This window comes from Berghia stephanieae, chromosome 4 (genome assembly GCF_034508935.2).
Source record: "Berghia stephanieae isolate SIO BIC M18660-M18661 chromosome 4, UCSD_Bste_1.3, whole genome shotgun sequence".
In the NCBI taxonomy this organism is placed as follows: Eukaryota; Metazoa; Mollusca; class Gastropoda; order Nudibranchia; family Aeolidiidae; genus Berghia; species Berghia stephanieae.
The window spans coordinates 49,225,024-49,247,751 of record NC_088363.1 but is presented as its reverse complement, the minus strand read 5'-3'; the positions used below and the strand labels follow the sequence as shown (position 1 = coordinate 49,247,751).

Below are 22,728 nucleotides of genomic sequence, written 5' to 3'. Positions count from 1 at the left end.
GTCGTCGTAATCAAGCCTGGCCCTGCCTGGTCAGAATGGATCTATACTATACAGTTGTACTCTGGAAGAACACATTAGAAAATTTTGACCAGAAAACTCGTCCTTTAAATCAAATATCAATCGATTACGATGACCGACATCTTTCCTACAAACTCTCAATCTTGAGACTTCAAGGAAGTTTAAGGTTAAGCAGTTTTTGACAAGATGAGGGTAATTTTAATCGATCTGTATAATATGATGGGCGAGTTTTCTGGCCAAAATTTTTCAAAGTGTTTTTGTCTTCTTCAGATTGCAGTAGCATTGTGGTAGTTATTTTGAGAGGGGGTAATTTGGGAGGATACACCGTAATTAGACAGGTTGTGCTATCACTGTTGTTATCGCTGGTCAGTCGATGCTTGGACGGTTTTAAGACATTTGGAATATGAACGGATGGCTTTGTTGTCTACCCTGCCGTATTCTGGAAAAACTAATATTTGAATTTTTGGACAGAAAACTCGTCCTTCAAATATCGATCGATTGAAATTACCTTCATATTGTCAAAAACTCTCAAATCTGCACTTCAAGAGGAAGTCCCAGCTGAGAGAGTTTTTAACGAGGGTCACTTTAATCGATCGATATTTGAAGGACGGTTTTTCTGGCTAAAATATTTAAAACGATTTTTTTCCTTCAAATTACGACAATTCTGGTCTGAGACTACTCTTCAAAACCTCTCGGTCGAAGATCCCCCCCCCCCACCCCATTGATTCCTTGATGACAAATGCTCTTCATTAACATCTTCTGTGTAAAATGAGTGGCTGAAGGATATCAACGTTATCTCTGTCGAAAAGAAATAGTATCATTCCACCCCTCCCATTGGAAAAACTCTATCATTTCTTAGTAAATACGTAATCGTTGAATAATGCTTTGAACAAGTTGAATAATCTATTTATTCAACCATTACAGAATATTTTCGCTCATTGTATTGGTTTAAAATAAGGGTAAAAGACAGCTGAAAATAATCTTTAGGAGTGCATGAATACAAATCCAATTTTTTTCTTCTTTTGGTCCAATTTCATTCAAGCAGCTAGAGAAAAAAACAAATTATGACGAATCGACATACTACTACCATACAAATGGTCACGAAATATCTAAGAATCGCACTTGGTGGGGTGGAATAAACTCGCAAGCTCGTAGTGTTATTTGGTCCGATAAAAAAAAAAAATCGTTTAATATATATTATACAAAGAAATGAAATAATCGCATAATACTATCTATTCCATTCCATTTTGTCATTTTGTATTCCTAAATTTTCTTCGATATGCATGAGAACAAGATGTTATAATATGCTTTTAAACCGAATTCGAGAACTTGTTGACCTTATGGAAAGACTTCCTAGGCTCGGTAAGAGTCCCTCGTCCCTGACCAACAGCAACACGTAACATGTAGAACGAAACATGACGCCTGTTAGGCGATATGACAAAAAAATAAGACAACGCGGTTAACGGCCAGGTTCTAATTTTACACCTGAGTACGGTGAAAGAATCTGAGTAAAGAGCTTTTTCCAAGGACTCAACTATGCGCCGACGAGGCTCGAACCCAAGACCTTCCGATCCGAAAGCGAGTGTCATACCACAAGACCACATAGCCGCATATTCGATCAGAATGAAACTTAACCAACGTAGACCTGAGCTGAGAAATTGGTTGAAATGGCGAAAATCCTGTGTGAGAAACCTTTCTGCTCTGTAGATGTAAACATCCTGGTATTCCTCTACCTCAGAATATGGATAGTCAAAACTGACAGATAAGATCACATGACCCCATCGACCAAGATTGCCAATTTTGCGTTTTAAATGCCAAATGAAAAAAAATGGTGTGTTTTGAAGCCGTTTGATCGATATAGAATTTTTCTATTTGACAATATATTGGCGATTTTTTCCATGTTATCTATTTTCACATAATTGATGAACAAATCAGTAACAATTTCACAAAATATACAGGATTTGAACCTGAGATTGGCAAGACGCCATGAAACTGTCATTATCAAATAATAATAATAATAATAATAATAATAATAATAATAATAATAATAATAATAATAATAATAATAATAATAATAATAATAATAATAATAATAACAATAATAATAATAATAATAACAATAATAATAATAATAATAATAATAATAATAATAATAATAATAATAATAATAATAATAATAATAATAATAATAATAATAATAATAATAATAATGATGATGATATCGGGAAAAGAAAATTAAGATTTATTTCCTCTTATGTGCACTTTAGATGTGGATTTTTTTCATACCATTTTGGCATTTTTCTGTGACTTGTTTGGCATTTTTTTCCAAAATTAATCTGACAACCCCGGTCGACGATAGGCAGATCGAGCACCCGATAACCTCGACTTAAATGTATCGTTATGATCGTAATTGGAATAAATGCATTCTTAATTTACGAAGCAGCCCCACGTACCTACAGCTTGTTCTCACTGCATTAATCAGTTAACTGTCGTACTTCAGCTTTTATACAGCGCAAAATCCACTAGAGCGCTTTACACAGGGTCCCAGGCCGACAGCAACAGGTAGCATATAGAACGAGAAATGACGCCCATGAGGCGACATTACAATTTTTTTCCGATAGAGACAACGCTGTTAACGGCTAGGTACTCATTTTACACAAGAGTGCGGTGAGAGAATGTGAGTAAGGAGTCTCTAGGGTCTATTCCAAGGGAAGATGAATAACTCAGGCGTCAGCCGCAATGCAACGCCGCAAATAGAGCTATGGCGAATTGACTTGCTCAAGGCCACACAGCGCAGCAGCGGGGGGGGGGGGATGTGATCGAACTCGGGACCTTTTTTACAAGCCTAAGAATTCAAAGGGAGTGTCAGGTTTGGAGACGTTGAGGGTCATAGGTCATGTTAATCAACTGCTCTTTGAACTGAACAGTTTCTGGCCAAATTTAAATGGGTTTAGCCCTACCGTGGTCTAGTCAGACTACGAGAACTAAGAAAAGCTGTAGATACCATCTGACCTAAATGGACGAGCTGATCTTAAACCAGATAACCTTTATGGCCTGCCAGTGTAATAGAGGCTTTAAATAGAAATCTGAAAAGGTGTGTATGAAACAGTGCCAGAAAAGGCAGAAAAAAACAACAAAACAGCAAGACAGAACCATCCCCCATAACATCAGTCTGCCTTGAAAATGTCAAGGCAGGCTGTTTTTGGGATGAATTTTGCTGGTATATTTCTTTAAACTGTGTCTTGGGCGTGGAAGCAGGCTGTTATTACGAGTGATGTTTTCCGGTATATTTCTTTAAACCGTGTCTTGGGCGTGGAAGCAGGCAGGTTATTTGGGGGGGGGGGGGGGGGGGGGGTTCTTGGTTTTCTTTTAACCATGTCTTGGGCGTCGAAGCAGGCTGTAGTTTGGGGTGCATCTTTCTCTTTTTAAATTTTAATTCTGCTTTGTCTGGCACTGTTTTAAACACTGTTTTCATGTTTTTATCTTACACCAGTGCCTGCTCTCTAATTGGTAACTTTGGCATATCTCTATCTATCTATCTATCCATCTATCTGTCTATCGATCTATCTAGCTACCTAGCTATCTACATTCTATCTATCTATTTATCTATCTACCTATTAATCGATTTTTAATTTATCACTCTATTTATCACTATATCCTTCTATTTCTATAAAAAAAAACGTGATCTATCGTTGGATACCAGCACGTCCACGAGATTGAAATTAACACTAGTTGGTCCAATGTTTTTATGTATCTACATCATCCATCCTTACGGTTGTGACTTTGACACCGATACCAGCAGCTACAGATGGTTGTGGTCGAAAAATGATGATATGGACTATCTATAGAATGCTTCGGTAGGGAAGAGGAAGAAGAAGAAGGAGAAGAAGAAGAAGAAGAAGAAGAAGAAGAAGAAGAAGAAGAAGAAGAAGAAGAAGAAGAAGAAGAAGAAGAAGAAGAGAAAGAAGAAGAAGAGGAGGAGGAGGAGGAGCAGGAGCAGGAGGAGGAAGAGGAGGGTGAAAGAAGAAGAAGAAGAAGAATAAGAAGAAGAAGAAGAAGAAGAAGAAGAGGAGGAGGAAGAAGAAGAAAGAGGAGAGGAGAGGAAGAAGAAAAAAAGAAGAAGAGAGGAGGAGGAGGAGGAGGAGGGAGAGAGAGAGGAGCAGGAGAGGAGGGAAGAGGGGGGGTGAAAAGAGAAGAAGAAGAAGAAGAATAAAGAAGAAGAAGAGAGAGAGAAGAGAAGGAAGGGAGGAGGAGGAGGAGGAGGAGGAGGAGGAGGAGGGAGGAGGAGAGGAAAGGAAAGGAGGAAAGAAGGAAGAAGAAGAAAGAGAGGAAGGAGGAGAGGAGAAGAAGAAGAAGAAGAAAGAAGAGAGAAGAGAAGAAGAAAGAGAAGAAGAGAAGAAGAAGAAGAAAGAAGAGAGAAGAGGAAGAAGGAGAGGAAGAGAGAGGAAGGGGAGAAAGAGAGAAGAAGAAGAAAGGAGGAGGAGGAGGAGGAGAGAAGAAGAGAAGAAGAAGAAGAAGAAAGAAGAAGAAGAAGAAGAAGAAGAAGAAGAAGAAGAAAGAAGAAGAAGAAGAAGAAGAGAGAAGAAGAGAGAGGAGAGGAGGAGAGAGGAGAGAAAGAAGGAGAAAGAGAGGGAGAGGAGGAGAGAAAAGAAGAAGAAGAAGAAGAAGAAGAGAAGAGAGAAGAAGAAGAAGAAGAAGAAGAAGGAAGAAGAAGAAGAAGAAGGAAAAGAAGAAGGAAGAAGAAGAAGAGAGAAGAGAGAGAGAGAAGAGAGAGAGAGAAGAGAGAGAGAAGAGAGAGAGAAGAGAGAAGAGGAGATGACGAGAGAGAGAGAGAAGAGAGATGACGAGAGAGATGATGATGATGATGAGAGAGAGGAGAGAGATGGATGAGATGTGATGATGATGATGATGATGATGTGATGATGATGATGATATTGAAAAAGGAGGGAGAAGGAGAAGAGAGACAAAGAACTAGAGGAACATTGCTAAAGAAACCTACTAATTAAATGTACTCCGTCTTCCACAGTACGGTACATCTGTTGAATACTAAATTAAATACCAAATACCTACACGATGACGATAACAAGTACGTAGATACTGTAACGTCCATTCCAGGATGTTGTATCATCCATTCTTGGGCCATTGGACAGCGTACTTGTGGACATGAGACAGACACGCGTGTATCGCTTGTTGACATTGTCAACATCTCATGACTTATACCAACATGTCTATTGAGGGAATGCGTTTATAACAGTTTATGCCCCTTAGTTGTGTCCACTATTAAGAAGACATTACACGTGTAATCACTATTATTTAGGGCACGATGGTTTCTACGAATGAATAAGACATCCTTAAAACCGGCTATATTATACTCATTTTACACCTGAGAACATTGAGAAAAAATGTGAGTCAAGAGTCTGAGACTGTTCCAAGGACTTGACTTTGCGCCCCCAAGAACGGGACTCGAACCAGATCCAAAGGCGAGTGTTATATCCCTTGACCACGAAACCGCACAAATGCTCTTAATAATATGATTAAAACTTCCGCTTCATCACGACATGATAGCTCTAAGTAGCGATTGGTCACATAATATGCAGACCTGCATACTTTTACAAAAGATCGTATCATTACGAAATTTTCGCTACAATTTCAGAACTTTATAAGCGTCTCAAAATCAATAAAACTTATTCAAAATGAACGTTTATCCATACCTAATTATATTTTTAAGGATTTTAAAGTGTTATTTAATTCGCGTGAAGGTAAATTGTTCATCATTAAAGTTAAGTATAGCGACTACGATTATTATCTCCTAAAAATCAATTTTTTAAAAATTCTCAAGTTGGCAGGTCTGCATATTATGTGACACATTTCTCACAGAGGAAGCCAAACCCAGGATCCAATTTATAGGACACCGAGCCAGCGCCTGGTTCGGATAGATAGAGAGATAGATAGTGATTGAGAGAATAGAGTTCGCATAATAGGTACTAAGTTTGAAAGTCTAAATATTATATTTTTGTATGCGTGGATAGCTCAGTGTTTTGTGAGACCGTCTTCCCCCCCCCCCCCCCCCCCCCCCCCCTCTCTCTCTCTCTCTCTCTCTCTCTCTCTCTCTCTCTCTCTCTCTCCTTCGCTCTCACTTTCAATTAGCGGTCTATTACAACAAAAAAGAACCGTGTGACGTCAACGTCATTCATTTAAAAAAAATAGAACAATGTCCACTTGATGAGTTCAAAACGCTTTAAAAGAGGTCAGCAGTCAACAGCAACACTTAACAAAAAGGAAGAAGCCTATAGAGGACGCTATCCATTAATTTATATATTCATCCATCTACAGGGTGATTCAAAAGTTCTGGCAGGGTTCAAAATTTTAATAGCTGCAAGGGCGAGCTGATAATAGTTAAGTACCGTTTCATTATAACTTTTTTTTTTTTTTTGTTTCCAACAGCACATACAAACATAAAACAGGAAAAGAAAGCCCAGAATCTCAGCTACGTATCGTACCATTTATTTTCCCACATAATTGCCATCACGAGCAGCACAGAGCTGCCAACGCCGAACTATTTGGCGCATGCCGTCAACGAGGTACCCAGGTGATTTTGCTCGACATCATTATTCTGCCACTACCTCCAAATCACTGCTGTAACGGTTTTCTTTCAAATACTTCTTGAGCTGGGGGAACAAGAAATAGTCAGATGGGGCAGGATCTGGACTAAATGCAGGGCTAGGCAGGGAGCTGTAGGGTCGGAAGTTTGAACCGAATTGACGACTAGTGTGTGGTCGTGCATTCATTGTCATGCTGCAATATCGAATATCTACCACCTCGAACACGTGCGAGTCTATTTTTGAGGGCTCGTGGAGTTGAAACATATTGTTTGGAGTTCACTGTTTGTCCTTGTTCAAGAAATTCCATGTGAACTATGCCTTCCATGTCCCAGAAAATGGTAAACAAAACCTTTCTCGTAGAGACAATGACTTTGAATATCCTTGGGCTTGGAGAAGATTTTTGCCTGTATTCCATTGACTGCAATTTGGATTCAGGGTGGGTCGTAGTGGTGGACCCAAGATTCATGACCAGTCACAATTTCCCGTAGAAAAGTCTCTCCTTCCTTGTCCTATCGTTTCAAATGTTGCGCACACATGTTTTTTTCTCTGCGCTTTTATTTCTGAAGATATCTGTCTTGCGACCCATTTCTCAACCGCGTTGTCTTCGTAAGGTTGTGACGTCACTCAATTATGAACACAAATGGCGTCATATTAATTAGTTGTTGCTCATGAGTGTAGACGTATGGTTTGAGAGTGCGGATGTGAAGTTTCTTGATTATACCGGAAACATATAATTTGATTTATGGGCAAACGGTACTTAAATATCAGCTTCCCTCGTGCTGGAGTGTACGTAGAACGAAATCGACGTCATCCAGCTCTTTGTTATTGTTTTTAGACATTCATTTTAATGATGAGTTCTCACTAAATCATATCAATCAGACTATCAACGTTTAAGGTTACACAGTTTTCTGTGTTGGTACGTTATATTCGGCTTGCGGATGTTGTGAGTTTTTTTTAACTCAACGCATACCATCAATTTCAATCCGACCATAAACGTTTAAGGTTACACATAGTTTTGTAAGTTGGTATGTTTAATTTTGTGAGATTTTACCTATATGCAAAGCATCAATCAACATAATTTAACGATACACATAGTTTTGTATGCCGGTGCGATTGATCAGGTGGATAGAACAGGTGAGTATTTTTTGGAACACAAACGCATACCCTCTATAGCAGAACCTGTTTAGTTTGCTTTGTTCTGCTATCACTCTTTTTTTTCAAATAAATAATGATTGTTCGGACTGTCCGAATCATGTCAATAAAGGGCGTCACGTGGTTATGTTACCTTCTATCTACTTCGAGTATTTTAGGTTATGTTTTCCCTTCTACTTCGAGTTTATTATTTTCATTTAATTTAGGGATAATTCAGACATAAAACCAAATTGACGCGACGCTTACATATTTTATAATTTGTCCACCTAATAATTTTCCGGAGAGCGTTTGTAAGTGTTTGATGGGAACGCGTTGCCCTTAGAGCCAAATTATTGTAAAAATGGAGCACTAGGATCCGTCATTGGATTGGGAGTGGGGGGGGGGGGGGGGGTATGAAAATTAATATCTTCAGGTTTTTAGGACAAGGCACAGTGGCTTAAAATTGATAATGTAGTACTCAGATTAAAAACAGAATTGAACCCGGAACATCTCGGGTCACAGTGCATTGGACATAAACCCACAGTTTCCCCGTTGCACACCCCTGACGACTATTTCAACTAAATTTTCATTTTTTATTTTCTATTTTTACACGATAATGGTCATTTTAATTGATCGATATTTGAAGGACGAGTTTTCTGGCCTAGCCTAGAATTTTATAATGCGTTGGGTTTATCCCCCCCCCCCCCCCCCCCCCCCCCCCCCCCCCCCCACGAAAACGGAAGAATACTCGTTAAGGTAGCTTTATTTCAAATATCAATCTATTAAATAAATAATCCGCCTTCTAACTTATCAAAAACTCTCAAGCCTGAGTTTGTAGAGAAGAGTCGAGTACTCGTTTTACACATGAGGGCGATGACATCATACAATGGGAATAAAGAACCTTTGCGAATGACTCAACTTCTCGACACTCACAGCAGGACTTGAACCAGGGGACAGAATGGTCGCAACACCACCAAGCCGTGAAATGAAACCAGTCGCCCAGCATGGGCAGATCAGTATTGGATAGAATAATGTGTCTCTTTGTGACACGCTGTTATCACAACACTCGTTTGGGTCACTAGTCCAACACCTCACCACTTGTTTCATCAACTTTTAACAAAACAACTTTTTAACAAATGGCCAAAACAAACCAGCTTACATTTACCCCAAATATCGATCGATTGAAATGACCATAAAGGGGGGGGGGGGGGGGCGGATAGCTCAGTGGGTAGAACACTCACTTCACACACAAAGTAACCGAGATCGATCTCGAGTGAAGTCGAGATGTTTTTCTCTGACCACACCCCCTCCCCCCTCACCCCTCTCTGTCAACCCAGCGGTGATTGGGTAGCTGGGTCTGTTAGATTTGACGGAAAATACTTTGCGACAGACTAGCATCCTATCCAAAGGGTCGTAAGCAATTGCTATTGTCCGTTTCACGCAATAGAAAAGGGAATAAACTACGCTTTGTGGTCCTTAGGACTCTGAGAGACAGGAGATAAACACGTATTAAAATGTCCCAACTATGAGACTTTTTATAAGACTCTGGATTAAAACATTTTAACACGTTTGGGATCGGTTTAAAAGATTGGCATTGATTTGAAGTAAATTGTGATTTCTGACCAAAGTGACAAAAACCGTTTTGCCACAGTAATGCAGTAATTGTCAACAAACCAATTCCCAGATCTGCCGTACTCTGAAAAAAAGACATTTAAAAAAATTTGGTCACGGAATTCGTTTTTCAAATATCGATGAACTTAAGATGGCCCCAATCTTGTTAAAAATTCTCAAACTTGGAAATTCATGGAAATATTCACTCAAATCTCAGGTTTAATAGTTTTATTTGTTGACAAGATATGGGTAGATAGTTTTAATTGACAATTGTTTTAAGGACGTGTTTTATGGCCAATTTTTTTTTAGAAATGTTTTTTCAAAGTAGATACGGCATTGTACTCACGCAATTTAGTAAGGCGAAGAGGCTCGTATCATGTGTCAATCCGGTCATTTGTTGAGGTGACCCGGAGAGAAAGGGAGAGCAAGACAAAGAGAGAGAGAGAGAGAGAGAGAGAGAGAGAGAGAGAGAGAGAGAGGGGGAGAGGGGGAATCGTGTTTGATACAAATATGGTACGAAAAGTGCTCGACATGCAGTAATGGGGCGATATTATATATATATATATATATATATATATATATATATATATATATATATATATATATATATAGAGAGAGAGAGAGAGAGAGAGAGAGATAGAGAGAGAGAGAGTGAGAGAGAGAAAGATATATAGGTAGATAGAGAGAGTGAGAGAGTGTGTATGAAAGTGTGTGTGAACGTGTGAGAGAGAGAGAAAGAAAGAAAGAAAGAGAGAGAGAGAAAGAAAGAAAGAAAGAAAGAGAGAGAGAGAGAGAGAGAGAGAGAGATAGAGACTGAAATTGACACCTAAGCCATGCCAATTTCATCCTACATTTAATATATCCTAACAGATATCTCGTTAAGCTACAAGGTATGAGGTATTTAAACCCGTGGGGAATATAACAGTAATGGCCAGCCAGTCAAACCAGCCTGTTATCCATATAGCCATAATAATATACAGCCATATACTGATTATAAACTTTAAAAATAATTTGGCCGTAAAATGTGTAATGTACTTCATACTTTTAGCATTTTTTTTTGAGCATTCATTTAGCGTAATATCCATAAAACGTGATGAACACGCTTTAAAAGGAGTCCCCAGTACCCAGATAACAGCAACACTAAACATGAAGGAACAAAGTTGATGTCACTCAAAGATCTGAACAAGTGTGTAAGAAACTGTGCCTGTCAAAGCAAGAAAGAAAAATACATGAAAAAAAAAGCATCCCAAAAAAATCAGTCATCCTCGACTGGGGATCGAACCTCAGACCTTCTGATTACCGGTCAGACGTGCTACCATTACACCACAGAGGTTCCCGATAGTTGGCATAATTTCTTACAACCTTGTTCAGATCTTTATCTTAAACCGCTGCCTGCTCCATAGTTTCTGAAGTTGATGTCATTCAGCTCATTGTCATTCATAATATATTTTTAAAAAAGACATGTAGGGTAAGGTGGGGTAATTCCACACCCACATTCATTATATCAAGCTCGTCGCAGAGAGAATGCAAAAAGACCCATTGGATACTGTTCAAAGTTTTAACTGCCTTTGATTTCTATTTCCTGTTTGAACACACGAAGCAGCCACTTTTACTACTATTGAATTCTGACAATTTTTCAAGTTTTTAAGAGCCCATTGAAGGTAAATGCAACTCATGTAAAATTTACCCCAAAACTTTTCTAGATGCCTTAAGCAAGTTGCTGTGCCTATTTTCAGGGAAATTCCACACCCTACAGGTTTCGAATTTCTCGTGTCTTTTTTAAAAAAATACTAGATCAAAATCCTATCTGTCTTATCTTATCTTATCTTGCTAAAGGTTTAATATAGGAATTATCCTTTAAATGCCTTATACAATAGTTTATAATTACAGAATCTCATATAGATTGCATTGTATCGTTCACATACAGTTTTACACAACATTGAATGTAAGGAAAAAATATATCAATGCGGCAATATAAAATCGAAAAATACTGTCATAGAAAACTTGTAATTGAAAATTGGTCATGGTCGAATGAATCCTAAATGTACAAAGTTCATAATAAAATGAAATATTAATGACAAAAATAATCATGAAAGCAATAAGGATAATAATCATACATACGTTCTCTGATAAATTATCATGATTTAACATTGTTTCAAATGTCATGCATTTTACTTGTCAACATTTGCAAACCAGTCTATAAAATCATGAAAGTAATGGAAAATTCAAAGTCTTATACGTAAATAAATAAATAGATCAATAGCTAAATTAAACAAACAAATAAATGAATAGATAAATAAATAAAAATTAACAAAATCAAATTGAATTCAGAAATTAATCAATTAAATAAAAATTTTATATTTCTTTTTTAGTTAAATAGAATAAAACATTTTAGTCATACTTAAATATCAGAGACTTTAGCTCCCTATTAACTAAGATTTTAAATTGATTCAAAGAACATGTATTTTTTGTGTTAAAACAGAGACTATTCCATGTTTTCACAATACGTATAATAAATTAGTTCGGTCTTATTTTGGTCTGAAATCTTGGAAAATATATTTATATTTGTCGCCTCTGGTATACGTTATCTTGGAAAATGTAAACATAATTGATGGATTCATATCATTTCTATTATGTATCATCTTGTAGAGCTGAATTAAGTCTCCCCCAATTCTTCAGTATTTGAGACAAGGTGTCAAGCTGGTGTAGAATTGCCCCAACATAGTTTACTAATTGTTTTTCTTAGAAAAGCACGTCATCCAAAATTCTTATAAGTGTGTAACCTATTAATATTGTTTGAATAATCAGCCTTATGATGGGCCTACATGATGTTACTTATGTATGCCCATGCTTTAGAGCTGGATCTAGAAGGGATTTCTGTTCATGTTTTTTTTTCATTTTTCAATAGAGATTGGTTAATCATGGTGATGAATTACAAGAAAAGACGGTGTCCTATGACCATGCAGATATGGCGAAAGCGGTGGATCTCGTTACATCTGGAGGGATGGGCTGCAAATGCGCTGCCAAATTATACAACCTAAACTGGGGAACGGTCCATGACCATGTCAAGAAAAGATAAAGCAGAATCGGAGAAGATACTTATTGCTTACTCAAATCGCTAGGCTGCACCCGGGATCGATCTCCGCCCCTTTGATTGTGAATCGAGTGCTCTACCAACCGAGCTATCGGGACCCCCGGTTAGGTCTATTGGTCTCATGTCATGGTCTACAAAGATTGTTGTTGTGTTAATTTCAGACGTGAATTATTGTTCCTGATTCTTTAATTCTCGTTTTTGCATGCTTGTCATGATGGAAGTGGAATTACCCCAAAATGGTGAATATGCGAATAAAGAGAAAATTTTGAATTTTTAAAGTGTCGTTTCAGTTTTAAATGTTACATGTCTTTGTACAAAATCCAAATGTGAATGGCTGTGGGGTAATTGTATTCTGTTGTGTGTTCACCTCATCAATAGAAACTTTATGACAATAAACTGAAAAAGTTGGGTGTGGAATTTCCCCGCCTTGCCCTACGAGTAATATAAAGTACCAATTTTCTGTCAAAATGCAAAAAGGCGTTTTACGAGTGTCAAGCAGTACCCTATCGACTACCTGTAAAATGATACCCGTGCTAACAACATGGCAAATTTTGGGTGGTCAAGGGTACGGGCTTGTTTCTAATTGGCCGTAGGATTGCTATTATTGTATGTAGGTGAGTACTTTATGGTCTGCAATGGTGGGAGTGTCAAATGGACTGACTATCGCGTATTGGTTCGTTCATTATTCCCAAAGCTACAACTAGATTCAATTAAATGTTACCCGTGCCATTTCTTGATTAGAAAAGAGAGACAGATTATATATATATATATATATATATATATATATATATATATATATAATCTGTCTCTCTTTTCTAATCAAGAAATGGCACAGGTAATATATATATATATATAATCTGTCTCTCTTTTCTAATATATATATATATATATATATATATATATATATATATATATATATATATATAGATAGATAGATAGATAGATAGATAAGATTGAAAGATAGATAAAAAGGATGATAGACAGATAGACAGACAGATAGATAGATAGTTCGTGGCGTAGTTGCACACAAATATAAAGGCTTTTGATCGTATAGTGGCTTTTTGATAGATGGTAATGATGTTCCTTTGCATTGTGTTGTAGATGTTAATAATGACAAAAGAGTTCAAGGGCCAATGAGAACAATTGGATGTACAACATCAAGATATTCAAATCAATGTCCAGATTCCAAGTTTCATTTCTTACTGCTTTATTTGTTGTGATGAATTCGAAATCCAAATAAAAAAGCATGGTCATAATTCACTCAGTGTCATAAATTTCAAATCCGTAAAATCAATCCAAATGTTAAGTCATTTTGCTTTGTAGGATGTTAGAACTTGCAGCATACTACAAAAAGTCTAAAGACTTTAAAAAGTGCAGCCCAAAGTAAAATAGAATAGTATAGAATCGATTGTAGAATCGAATTGAATCAGAAAGTAGAATCCCGGTTTGATCAGAAACACTTGATTTTATACCCTATTGTAAACTCTCCCCACAATTCCTTCAAACCACTCCTCCTACTGATTTTGACCGCCCCATGTCAGTCTAAAAACGGCTCTCTAATAGTAAAAACAAATCATACTCAACCTGAATCTTGTTAAATTCTAAATATTAATATTAAAACCCCGCCTTTTATGATATAATATTATTTTGATAAATATCAGTTTCTCATGCACACAAAAAAAAAAAAAACCCAAACCATTTAAAAGATTGATTAACTAGTTCTCAACACGATAACCAGTCCACTAACTTGGACGTAAAACTGTCCCAAACGTATCATTCACAGACCAAGTTTTACTGGATATACCTGCATCGTGCACCCAATAAACCCATTTGCTGGTATAATTGACAATTTTGCACTAAAATTCTTGTGTAACCTTTTTGCATAAGCTTGCTTTCTTAACAGACAGACAGATATATAGATAGATAGATAGATAGATAGATAGATAGATAGATAGATAGATAGATAGATAGATAGATAGATAGATAGATAGATAGCTGACTTATATTGACACCAAACCCAAGGAGGGCTGACTCATTTTCTACCAAATCACAAGGACGGCCGACTCATTTTGCTACCAAACCCTAGACCAGTCGACTCATTTTGCTACCAAATCACAAGGACGGTCGACTCATTTTTGCTACTAAACCAAAAGACGGTCGACTCATTTTTGCTACTAAACCAAAAGACGGCCGACTCATTTTGCTACTAAACCAAAAGACGGTCGACACATCACTCGTTGTTAAAACAACATTGAGAATGTGGGCTTTACGAAGGCTACGCTGCCTTACTCTAAAACAAAAACAAGAAAAGAAAAAAAAGGAACATTTTTTTACATTTTGGCCAGAAAACTCATTCTTCAAACATGAATCAATAAATATTACTCTCGCCTTGTTAAAAACTCTCAAACCTGGGACTTCAGAATTCTTCATTGAGCATCAAGGTTTTAGAAGTAGGCTTGTTTGTTTTTGTTTGCTTTTTTCGTTATTCTATTTTCAATTTATTTTTTTTACAAGATGAGAGTAATTTAAATCGATCTATGTTTGGAGGACGGTATATTTTACCAAAACTTTTAAAAAGTCTTTGTTCAGAGTTACGCAGTACAATTGAGACGTCCGTTCTAGTGAATGGTGGGGAGATTTGAGGAGGTGGGAGTGGAATGTAATATCGATGTGCTTTCTGGATGGGGAAAAAACCATTGGCAGCGTAAATTAAGTGGAAATTGGGGGGGGGGGGGGGGGAAGTGGGATTGGTGTAAATGGGTGGCGAGTTGGTAGTCCTGTGCCTGGACAATTAGTGGACATGCAAAATGACCGCTCCGTTGGGATAATTGATTTGTGCATTAGCCGTTGCCTTTACCAACTATAGGAAAATTGTCACATTATTCGTCACGATTTCAATGAGCATTTTTCTTCTTCAGATTTGTTATGTAAAGTCCTGACTTAAACCTTACTTTTTAAAACAATGCCTCTCTCTCTCTCTCTCTCTCTTTAAATGTCCCTCTATCTATTATATAATATGTTTGTTTGAAAATTATGATCGTGCACCCAATAATCTATACGAAATCGTGTCGTCGCCATAAATAAGGGACCATTTGACACGTGACTTAAACCTTACTTTTTAAAACAATCTCTCTCTTTCTATCTCTCTCTCTCTCTCTCTCTCTCTCTCTCTCTCTCTCTCTCTCTCTCTTTCTTTCTTTCTTTCTTTCTATGTATGTATCAATGTCTCTAATTTTCTTTTTAACTACCAATCTATCTATTTATTTGATATATATTTATCTATCTAAATAACTATTGATCTATCCATCCATCAATCTTTCTATTCATCTATCTCCATCCATCCATCCATCCATCTATCTATCTATCTATCCATCCATCCATCCATCCATCTATCTATATATCTATCTATCCATCCATCCATCCATCCATCGATCCATCCATCCATCCATCCATCCATCCATCCATCCATCTATCTATCTATCTATCCATCCATCCATCCATCCATCTATGCCTTTTATATAATATGTCGGTTTAAAAATGGCCCTGTACCTTACAACTATAGTCATAATGAAGTCATGCTATGCAATGGCTATAAATAAGCGACCATTTGACAAGTGACTTCAACACTTGACACTGGACACAACCTAGAAAATAAAATAGGACACTGTGTACAATCTTGTCATCAACACTATACCTATATATATATATATATTATATATATATATATATATATATATATATATATATTATATATATATATATATATATATATATGGATGTCCAGATAGCTCAATTGGGAGAGCACTCGCTTCACACACAGAAGGACCAGAACAGGTTCTATACCTGATGGACTCCAGATTTGTTTTTTACAATGGATTAGCCCCAGCTCTATTGGTCTTTCAATAGTTTTGTTATAGTAGTCGTCGTCGTCGTCGTCGTCGTCGTAGTAGTAGTAGTAGTAGTAGTAGTAGTAGTAGTAGTAGTAGTAGTAGTAGTAGTAGTAGTTGTTGTTGTAGTAATAGTAGCAGTAGTACTAGTAATAGTAGTAGTAGTAGTAGTAGTAGTAGTAGTAGTAGTAGTAGTAGTAGTAGTAGTAGTAGTAGTTGTTGTTGTTGTAGTAATAGTAGCAGTAGTACTAGTAATAGTAGTAGTAGTAGTAGTAGTAGTAGTAGTAGTAGTAGTAGTAGTAGTAGCAGTAATAGTAGTAGTAGTAGTAGTAGTAGTAGTAGTAGTAGTAGTAGTAGTAGTAGTAGTAGTAGTAGTAGTAGTAGTAGTAGTAGTAGTAGTAGTAGTAGTAATTGTAGTAGTAGTAAATATAAATAGTACATACCATTCTTGTTCATAAGTCCGAGAGTAATTAATAATCCTTGCCTCTCTACGACCTCAACCTTCTGTTGTTGTTTTATTTTAGCCTTTTTGTTCCGGCCAAATTGTGCTTCTGTTCTTCGTTCCAGATGACTGAACGAACGAATGACTGAACGAAAGAATGAATGAATAAACGGATGTACAGACTGAAGGTTGGATGGATGGATGAATGTCCAATCTACGTAGGTAGTCTAGGAGTAATAGTGAACTGAAGAAGTAATTGAGGTATTCCTGAGGTATTCCCTTAACGTTTTCTTCACATGCTGGAATTTTTATAGCATCTGCCTAGGAGAAGTCACATCATATTATTATATTTTGAAGTGGAGCTGGTTCATTTAGCTTTACCTGGGGAAAATAGAGAGAAAAGAAAGGAAAATGAAACGTAAATATTATAGTATGACCATTTTATTCTCTGAATATTCCATTTCTTTTTTCTTCTTTTTTATAGATTGTTTGTTTTTATTATGGTTAGTATTATTTATCTATTTATTTGTTTATTTATTTATTCAATTATTTATTCATTCATTTTCTTATTCATTAATTTATCAATTTATTTATTTATCTATGCATTTATTTATCTATATACCGATTCACTTATGTCTGTTTTTCATCAGAAGAAAACTTGTAAATGTTACTGCTTGAAATTCGAGAAATAATCAATACTAAAAGGGAATAGAAGCATAAATTTTATTCACAAAGACAAACAATAACATAGTAATTTCGGGTTTCCCCTTTGTCAACAAAACAGGATAAATGAGATGCTAAAGACGAATAAGAGATGAGAGATCAGCGCTGTCCTCATTATCTGTCTTCGTACGAACCAAATGAAAATTTCCATTCCCATTTATTATTGTTGTTGTTTATTTTTCCCCCAGAAAAAAAAATTAGTATCTCTGAAAATTTTGAATTTATCTCGTATTGCCGTTTCATGACAATCATAGAAATAAGTACCATGCTATTGGCTAGGGACTCGTTGTAAAGCATTTTGAGCACGTTTAGTGGATATTGCCTAGTACAAATTCTCAAGTTATAAAAATATAATAATATAATAAATTTATATAGCGCCTAGTTCCAATCAAAACTGCTCATATAATATATAAAATTGAAAAGTTAAAAACCACATTGATATGATTACTAAATAAATAGACCTAGTTGTTTGTTTTATTTTGTTTTGTTTTGTTTTGTTTTTTTGTTTGTTTTTTTTTTTTGGGTGGGGGGGGGGGAGCTGTTTTGTTTTGTCGTTTTTTTTTTTTGTTTTTTTTTTGTGGTTGTTTTTTTTTGGGGGGGGGGGGGGGGGGGGGAAGGGGGGGGGGTGTGGTGGCTTTCTTTTGGGGTTTTAAAAAAATAATTTCGGGACGATTTTTTTTTTTTTGGTGTTTGACAACCGGTATAATGTGTCTAACACAGAGCTACATATTTTCACCTTGCACCAGTCAATGACTTCTCCCTTCTATTTAACTTTGATAGTTATGTAACTCCGTGTCTAGTACAATATCAAAGAATTGATTTATTGATTTTGTAGTCATATGTCCATTTTGCCGTACTCTGTAAAAACACATATTTAAAAATAAAATTTGGTCAGAAAACTCGTCCTTCAAATATCGATCGATTTAAATGACCCTCATCTTGGCAAAAACTCTCAAACCCGGGACTTGCGAAGTCCCGGGTTTGAGAGTTTTTGCCAAGATGAGGGTCATTTAAATCGATCGATATTTGAAGGACGAGTTTTCTGGCCAAATTTTTAAATATGTGTTTTCCAGAGTATGGCAGCATTGGGGTTGTCGTTGGTCGAATGGTCACGTGATCCAGTGGTCAGGACTCTTTCCATACTTAATTTGTACAAGTCGTGTCCGTCTTGTAATTGGTCAGTCAAATATTGAATCTTATCAAATAACCAATATTGACCATTGGTCAAGAGGGAATCTACCGTAATATATATCATGGTCAACGAGTTCTCATATAAAACTTTCATAATTCATATATAAGAGTAATCTTATTGCTATGATAAACAATCTCTTTTTTATATACATATATTTTTTTACGATGAAGCCTTACATTGTAAAGCGCTTTGAGGACGCTTAGTGAACATTGCACTATATAAATTATGATCAAGTTCATTGGCTTTTTATGCGGCTATGTGGTCTAGTGGTATGACACTCGCTTTCAGATCGGATGGTCCTGGGTTCGAGCCTTGCTCGGCGCATAGTTGAGCCCTTGAAAAAGGCTCGTCACTTACATTCTCTCACCGTACTCATGTGTAAAATGAGTACCAGACCGTTAACAGCGTTGTTCTGTCCGAAAAAAAAATTATAATATCGCCTAACAGGCGTCATGTCTCGTCCTACATGTTAAGTCAGTGTTGCTGTTGACCTGAGACCCATTGTAAAGCGCTTTGAGACTTCGAGTAGATATTGCGCTATATAAAAACTCTTATTTTAATGCACAAATTATGTAACCCATAGTCAGGGTGGCCTAATTAAACGACAAGAAGTTTTCTGACCACACTTTTTATAATGTGGTTTTTTTGTTTGTTTATATTTTTAAAAAGATGCCTGGTCTTGTGGTATGACATTCGCCATCGGATCGAATGGTCCTGGGTTCGATTTCCGCTCTGAGCGGCGCATAGATGAATCCTTGGAAAATGCTCTTTACTCACATTCTTTCATTGTGCCCAGGTGTAAAATGAGTGCCTAGGATTTAATAGCGTTGTTTGTATCTGTCAGAACAAAAATTGTAATATCGCCTTACAGACGTCATGTCATGTGCCATGTCTCGCGCTACATATTTAGGGTTGTTGTTGGCTAGGGACACCCTGTAAAGCGCTTTGTACACATTTCGTGATTATTTGCTTTATAAAAAACTCATGAAATTTCAGGTTTTTACAGTTTGAAAGGCTATACTCATCATGAAAATATGAGAGCAGGCACTGGTGCAAGATAAAAATGTGAAATGATGAAGATGAAACAAAGCAGATAAAAAAAAAAAACACATTAAAAACAAAACAAAACAAACATCCCTAATAATCAGCCAGAGATCTAGGGGTCGTGAATTGATTATATTTGGGGATATTTGGTTTTTTTTACTTGGACTTTTTATTCTTGCTTTGTCCGGGCACTGTTTCATAGACAACGTTTCAGAATTTTATGTTTAAATGACATGTACATTACAGTGCGGGGCAAAGTGCACACACAAACACATAATACACACACTCACACACACACATAGAGAGAGAGAGAGAGAGAGAGAGAGAGAGAGAGAGAGAGAGAGAGAGAGAGAGCACAAGAACCTCAAACCATGTGAAACACCCATCCATTCAATGAATTAACAAATCAATCAATCAATCAATCATTCAATCAGCCATTCAATTAGTCAACCAGACAATTAATTCATCAATCTATCAACCACTCAATCAATCAATCGATGGATCAATCAGTCAATCAATCGATGAATAAATAAATCAATGATTCAATTAATCAATCAATCAAACGATGGAATACATAAATAATGTAATATCATTTTAATTATAAGATATTAACAATACAATGTATGCTTCAGTTATCTGCTTATACTATATTTAAGCACATTCAACATCGCTTTTAGTTACCTCAGACGTTAATATCAAAATAAGCTCCAGTTGTTTTGCATCCTTTGACCAAGAATTATTCCTTTTTTAAGAAGTAATGACACTTAAAATGTTTTGACCAAAACACACTTTAGTACATTATGATGACAATTTTCTTAAAACTATATACACCGCTAAAGATCAAAGAAATCAGCTTGAGCAGAAGACACACACGGACCTGAGTCCTATTCTGAAACAAAGGAATAAAAAATCAACAAAGTGTTTTTTAACATCGGGATCGAAGTGACCCCAAGTCTCACACAAACGGTGATAGTCGACTGGTCTGTCTGCCGATCCAAAGAATCGGGAGTACCTGCGACTTTTGTCCTTTCAGAAAATAAACACAAAACACGGTAGTACACACACGTACTTACACACACACACGCACAAGGCCGGACACGCACGACCTCCCGTCTCCTTACTTCTTTCCTTCCTTCATTCACCTCGTTTCGACTGCTCGTCCCTTCACGAGACCGCATCACAATGTGTTCTGTTTCTAAGCGTCCCAGTTGTTCCCTTTAAAATCACTGCAATGAGCCGAATCCGCACATCGATGAATGACTGGACGCCGGTGTAACACGAGAGAATTACTCCGCGAGAATATTTACTCCCTTCTCCATACGATATATTATATACTTAACCCGGAGTGCAAATGGTATACACGATTTTACTCTCTTCACGAAAATGTTGTTCACTAAAATTTACTCTCTGTCTCGCATTCTCTTAGGTGGAAGACAGACAATGTTCTTAGATGGACTTTTGGGGCTATACCAGGGCATTTGTAGGCAAACATTTTACTACACCTATCTAGTTTATTATCGTCATTGTAACTTACTAACTATAATACAGATGCAGGCTGTAAACGATGTTTTGTTGTTTTTTCCTACCAAAAGGAGAAGAAAAAGTATTGTTCCACCGTTTATCAGGTCACGTTACCATATTTATTTTTATCTGGTGCACATTCAAATAAATTGCCTTGAGAACTTTTGAAATACCAATGGGTTGCATTGGTTTAATTTAAAACCAAGAGGGGATTGTCCTTCTAATTCTAGCCATTTGCCCCACATAAAGCCTTAGGTACGGGAGTTGTGATAAGGGTATATATCATTGTACTAACGGTGTCAAGAAGAAATGATACTTTTTCTTGACTGTTTTATGACTGTCTGTCTCACTAATAGTGGTAGCAGTAGAAGTAGTAGTAGTAGTAGTAGTAGTAGTAGTAGTAGTAGTAGTAGTAGTAGTAGTAGTAGTAGTAGTAGTAGCAGCGGTGGTGGTGGTGGTCGTAGTAGTAGTAGTGGCAGTAGTAGTAGTAGTAGTAGTAGTAGTAGTAGTAGTAGTAGTAGTAGTAGTAGTAGTAGTAGTAGTAGTAGTAGTAGTAGTAGTAGTAATATAAATTATAGCAGTAGAAGTAGTAGCAAAGGTCAAAACTCTCTGTCCTCCAGAGGAAAATGAATAATGGATAGGTTACATGTCGACTGTACTGCTGTGTCTGAACAAAAAAAACAAAAACAAAAAACAAAAACAAAAACAAAAAAAACAACGCACTCAATCAATTTTGGGCCAGAAAACTCGTTCCTCAAATATCGATCAATTAAAATGACCCTCAACTGGTCAAAAACTGTTGGGACTTCAAAGAAATTGTTCAAGGAATTCCCAGGTTTGAGAGTTTTTGATAAGATGAAGGTCATTTTAATCGATCAAAAACTGAAGGACTTGCTTTGTCTGGCACCTTTCATACACACTTGTTCAGTTCTTTATCTGCTCCTTAATTTCTTAATTTGATATTGGCAAGCTGGCTTTTGAGCCAGATTTGCACATTAAGCGAGTTGACTTCTCGCGGACTTCAATGTACATATTACAATACTACGGACCCCTCGTACATGGGCAAGAAGCAAGGAGCGGATTAGAAAATGGTGAATGAAAGTATGAAAGCTGAAATGCAAACGACAGAGCCAAGAGAGCAGCGACTTGGAACGAACCGAATGTAATATTCGAGTAAAGTTTGTTTCCGTGTGCGTCTATGTCTCTATATTCCATCGACGTAAACAAATGATATAATGGTGACCACCTTGAATAATTTCTTGAAGTTAGAGAGGGTTTTTTTTTTTGACAAGATGCGGGTCTTTTTATGATTGGTATTTAAATGATGAATTTTCTGGCCAACATTTTTATAATGTGTTTTTTTCAGAGTTGGGCAAAGATCTACCTAGCGGAACCGAAAACGGCCTGTAATGGGGAGTCGATGGGAGAGTGGAGAGATAGAGAGAGAGAGATAGAGAGAGAGA

At 36.8% G+C, this 22,728-nt stretch overlaps 1 protein-coding gene across 1 annotated transcript in view; it reads right to left on the bottom strand.

The window, feature by feature from the left end:
• Positions 1–20,935, bottom strand: part of LOC144970748 (D-glucuronyl C5-epimerase B-like) — a 45,286-nt gene extending 24,351 nt beyond the window's left edge. Inside the window, exons 1-2 of the mRNA XM_078910735.1 lie at positions 20,426–20,935; positions 16,787–17,166 (exon numbers count right to left, since the gene is read on the bottom strand). The gene's annotated coding sequence lies outside the window, so the exon portion shown is untranslated. The remainder of the gene's footprint in view (positions 1–16,786; positions 17,167–20,425) is intronic.
• Positions 20,936–22,728: the final 1,793 nt, after the last annotated feature.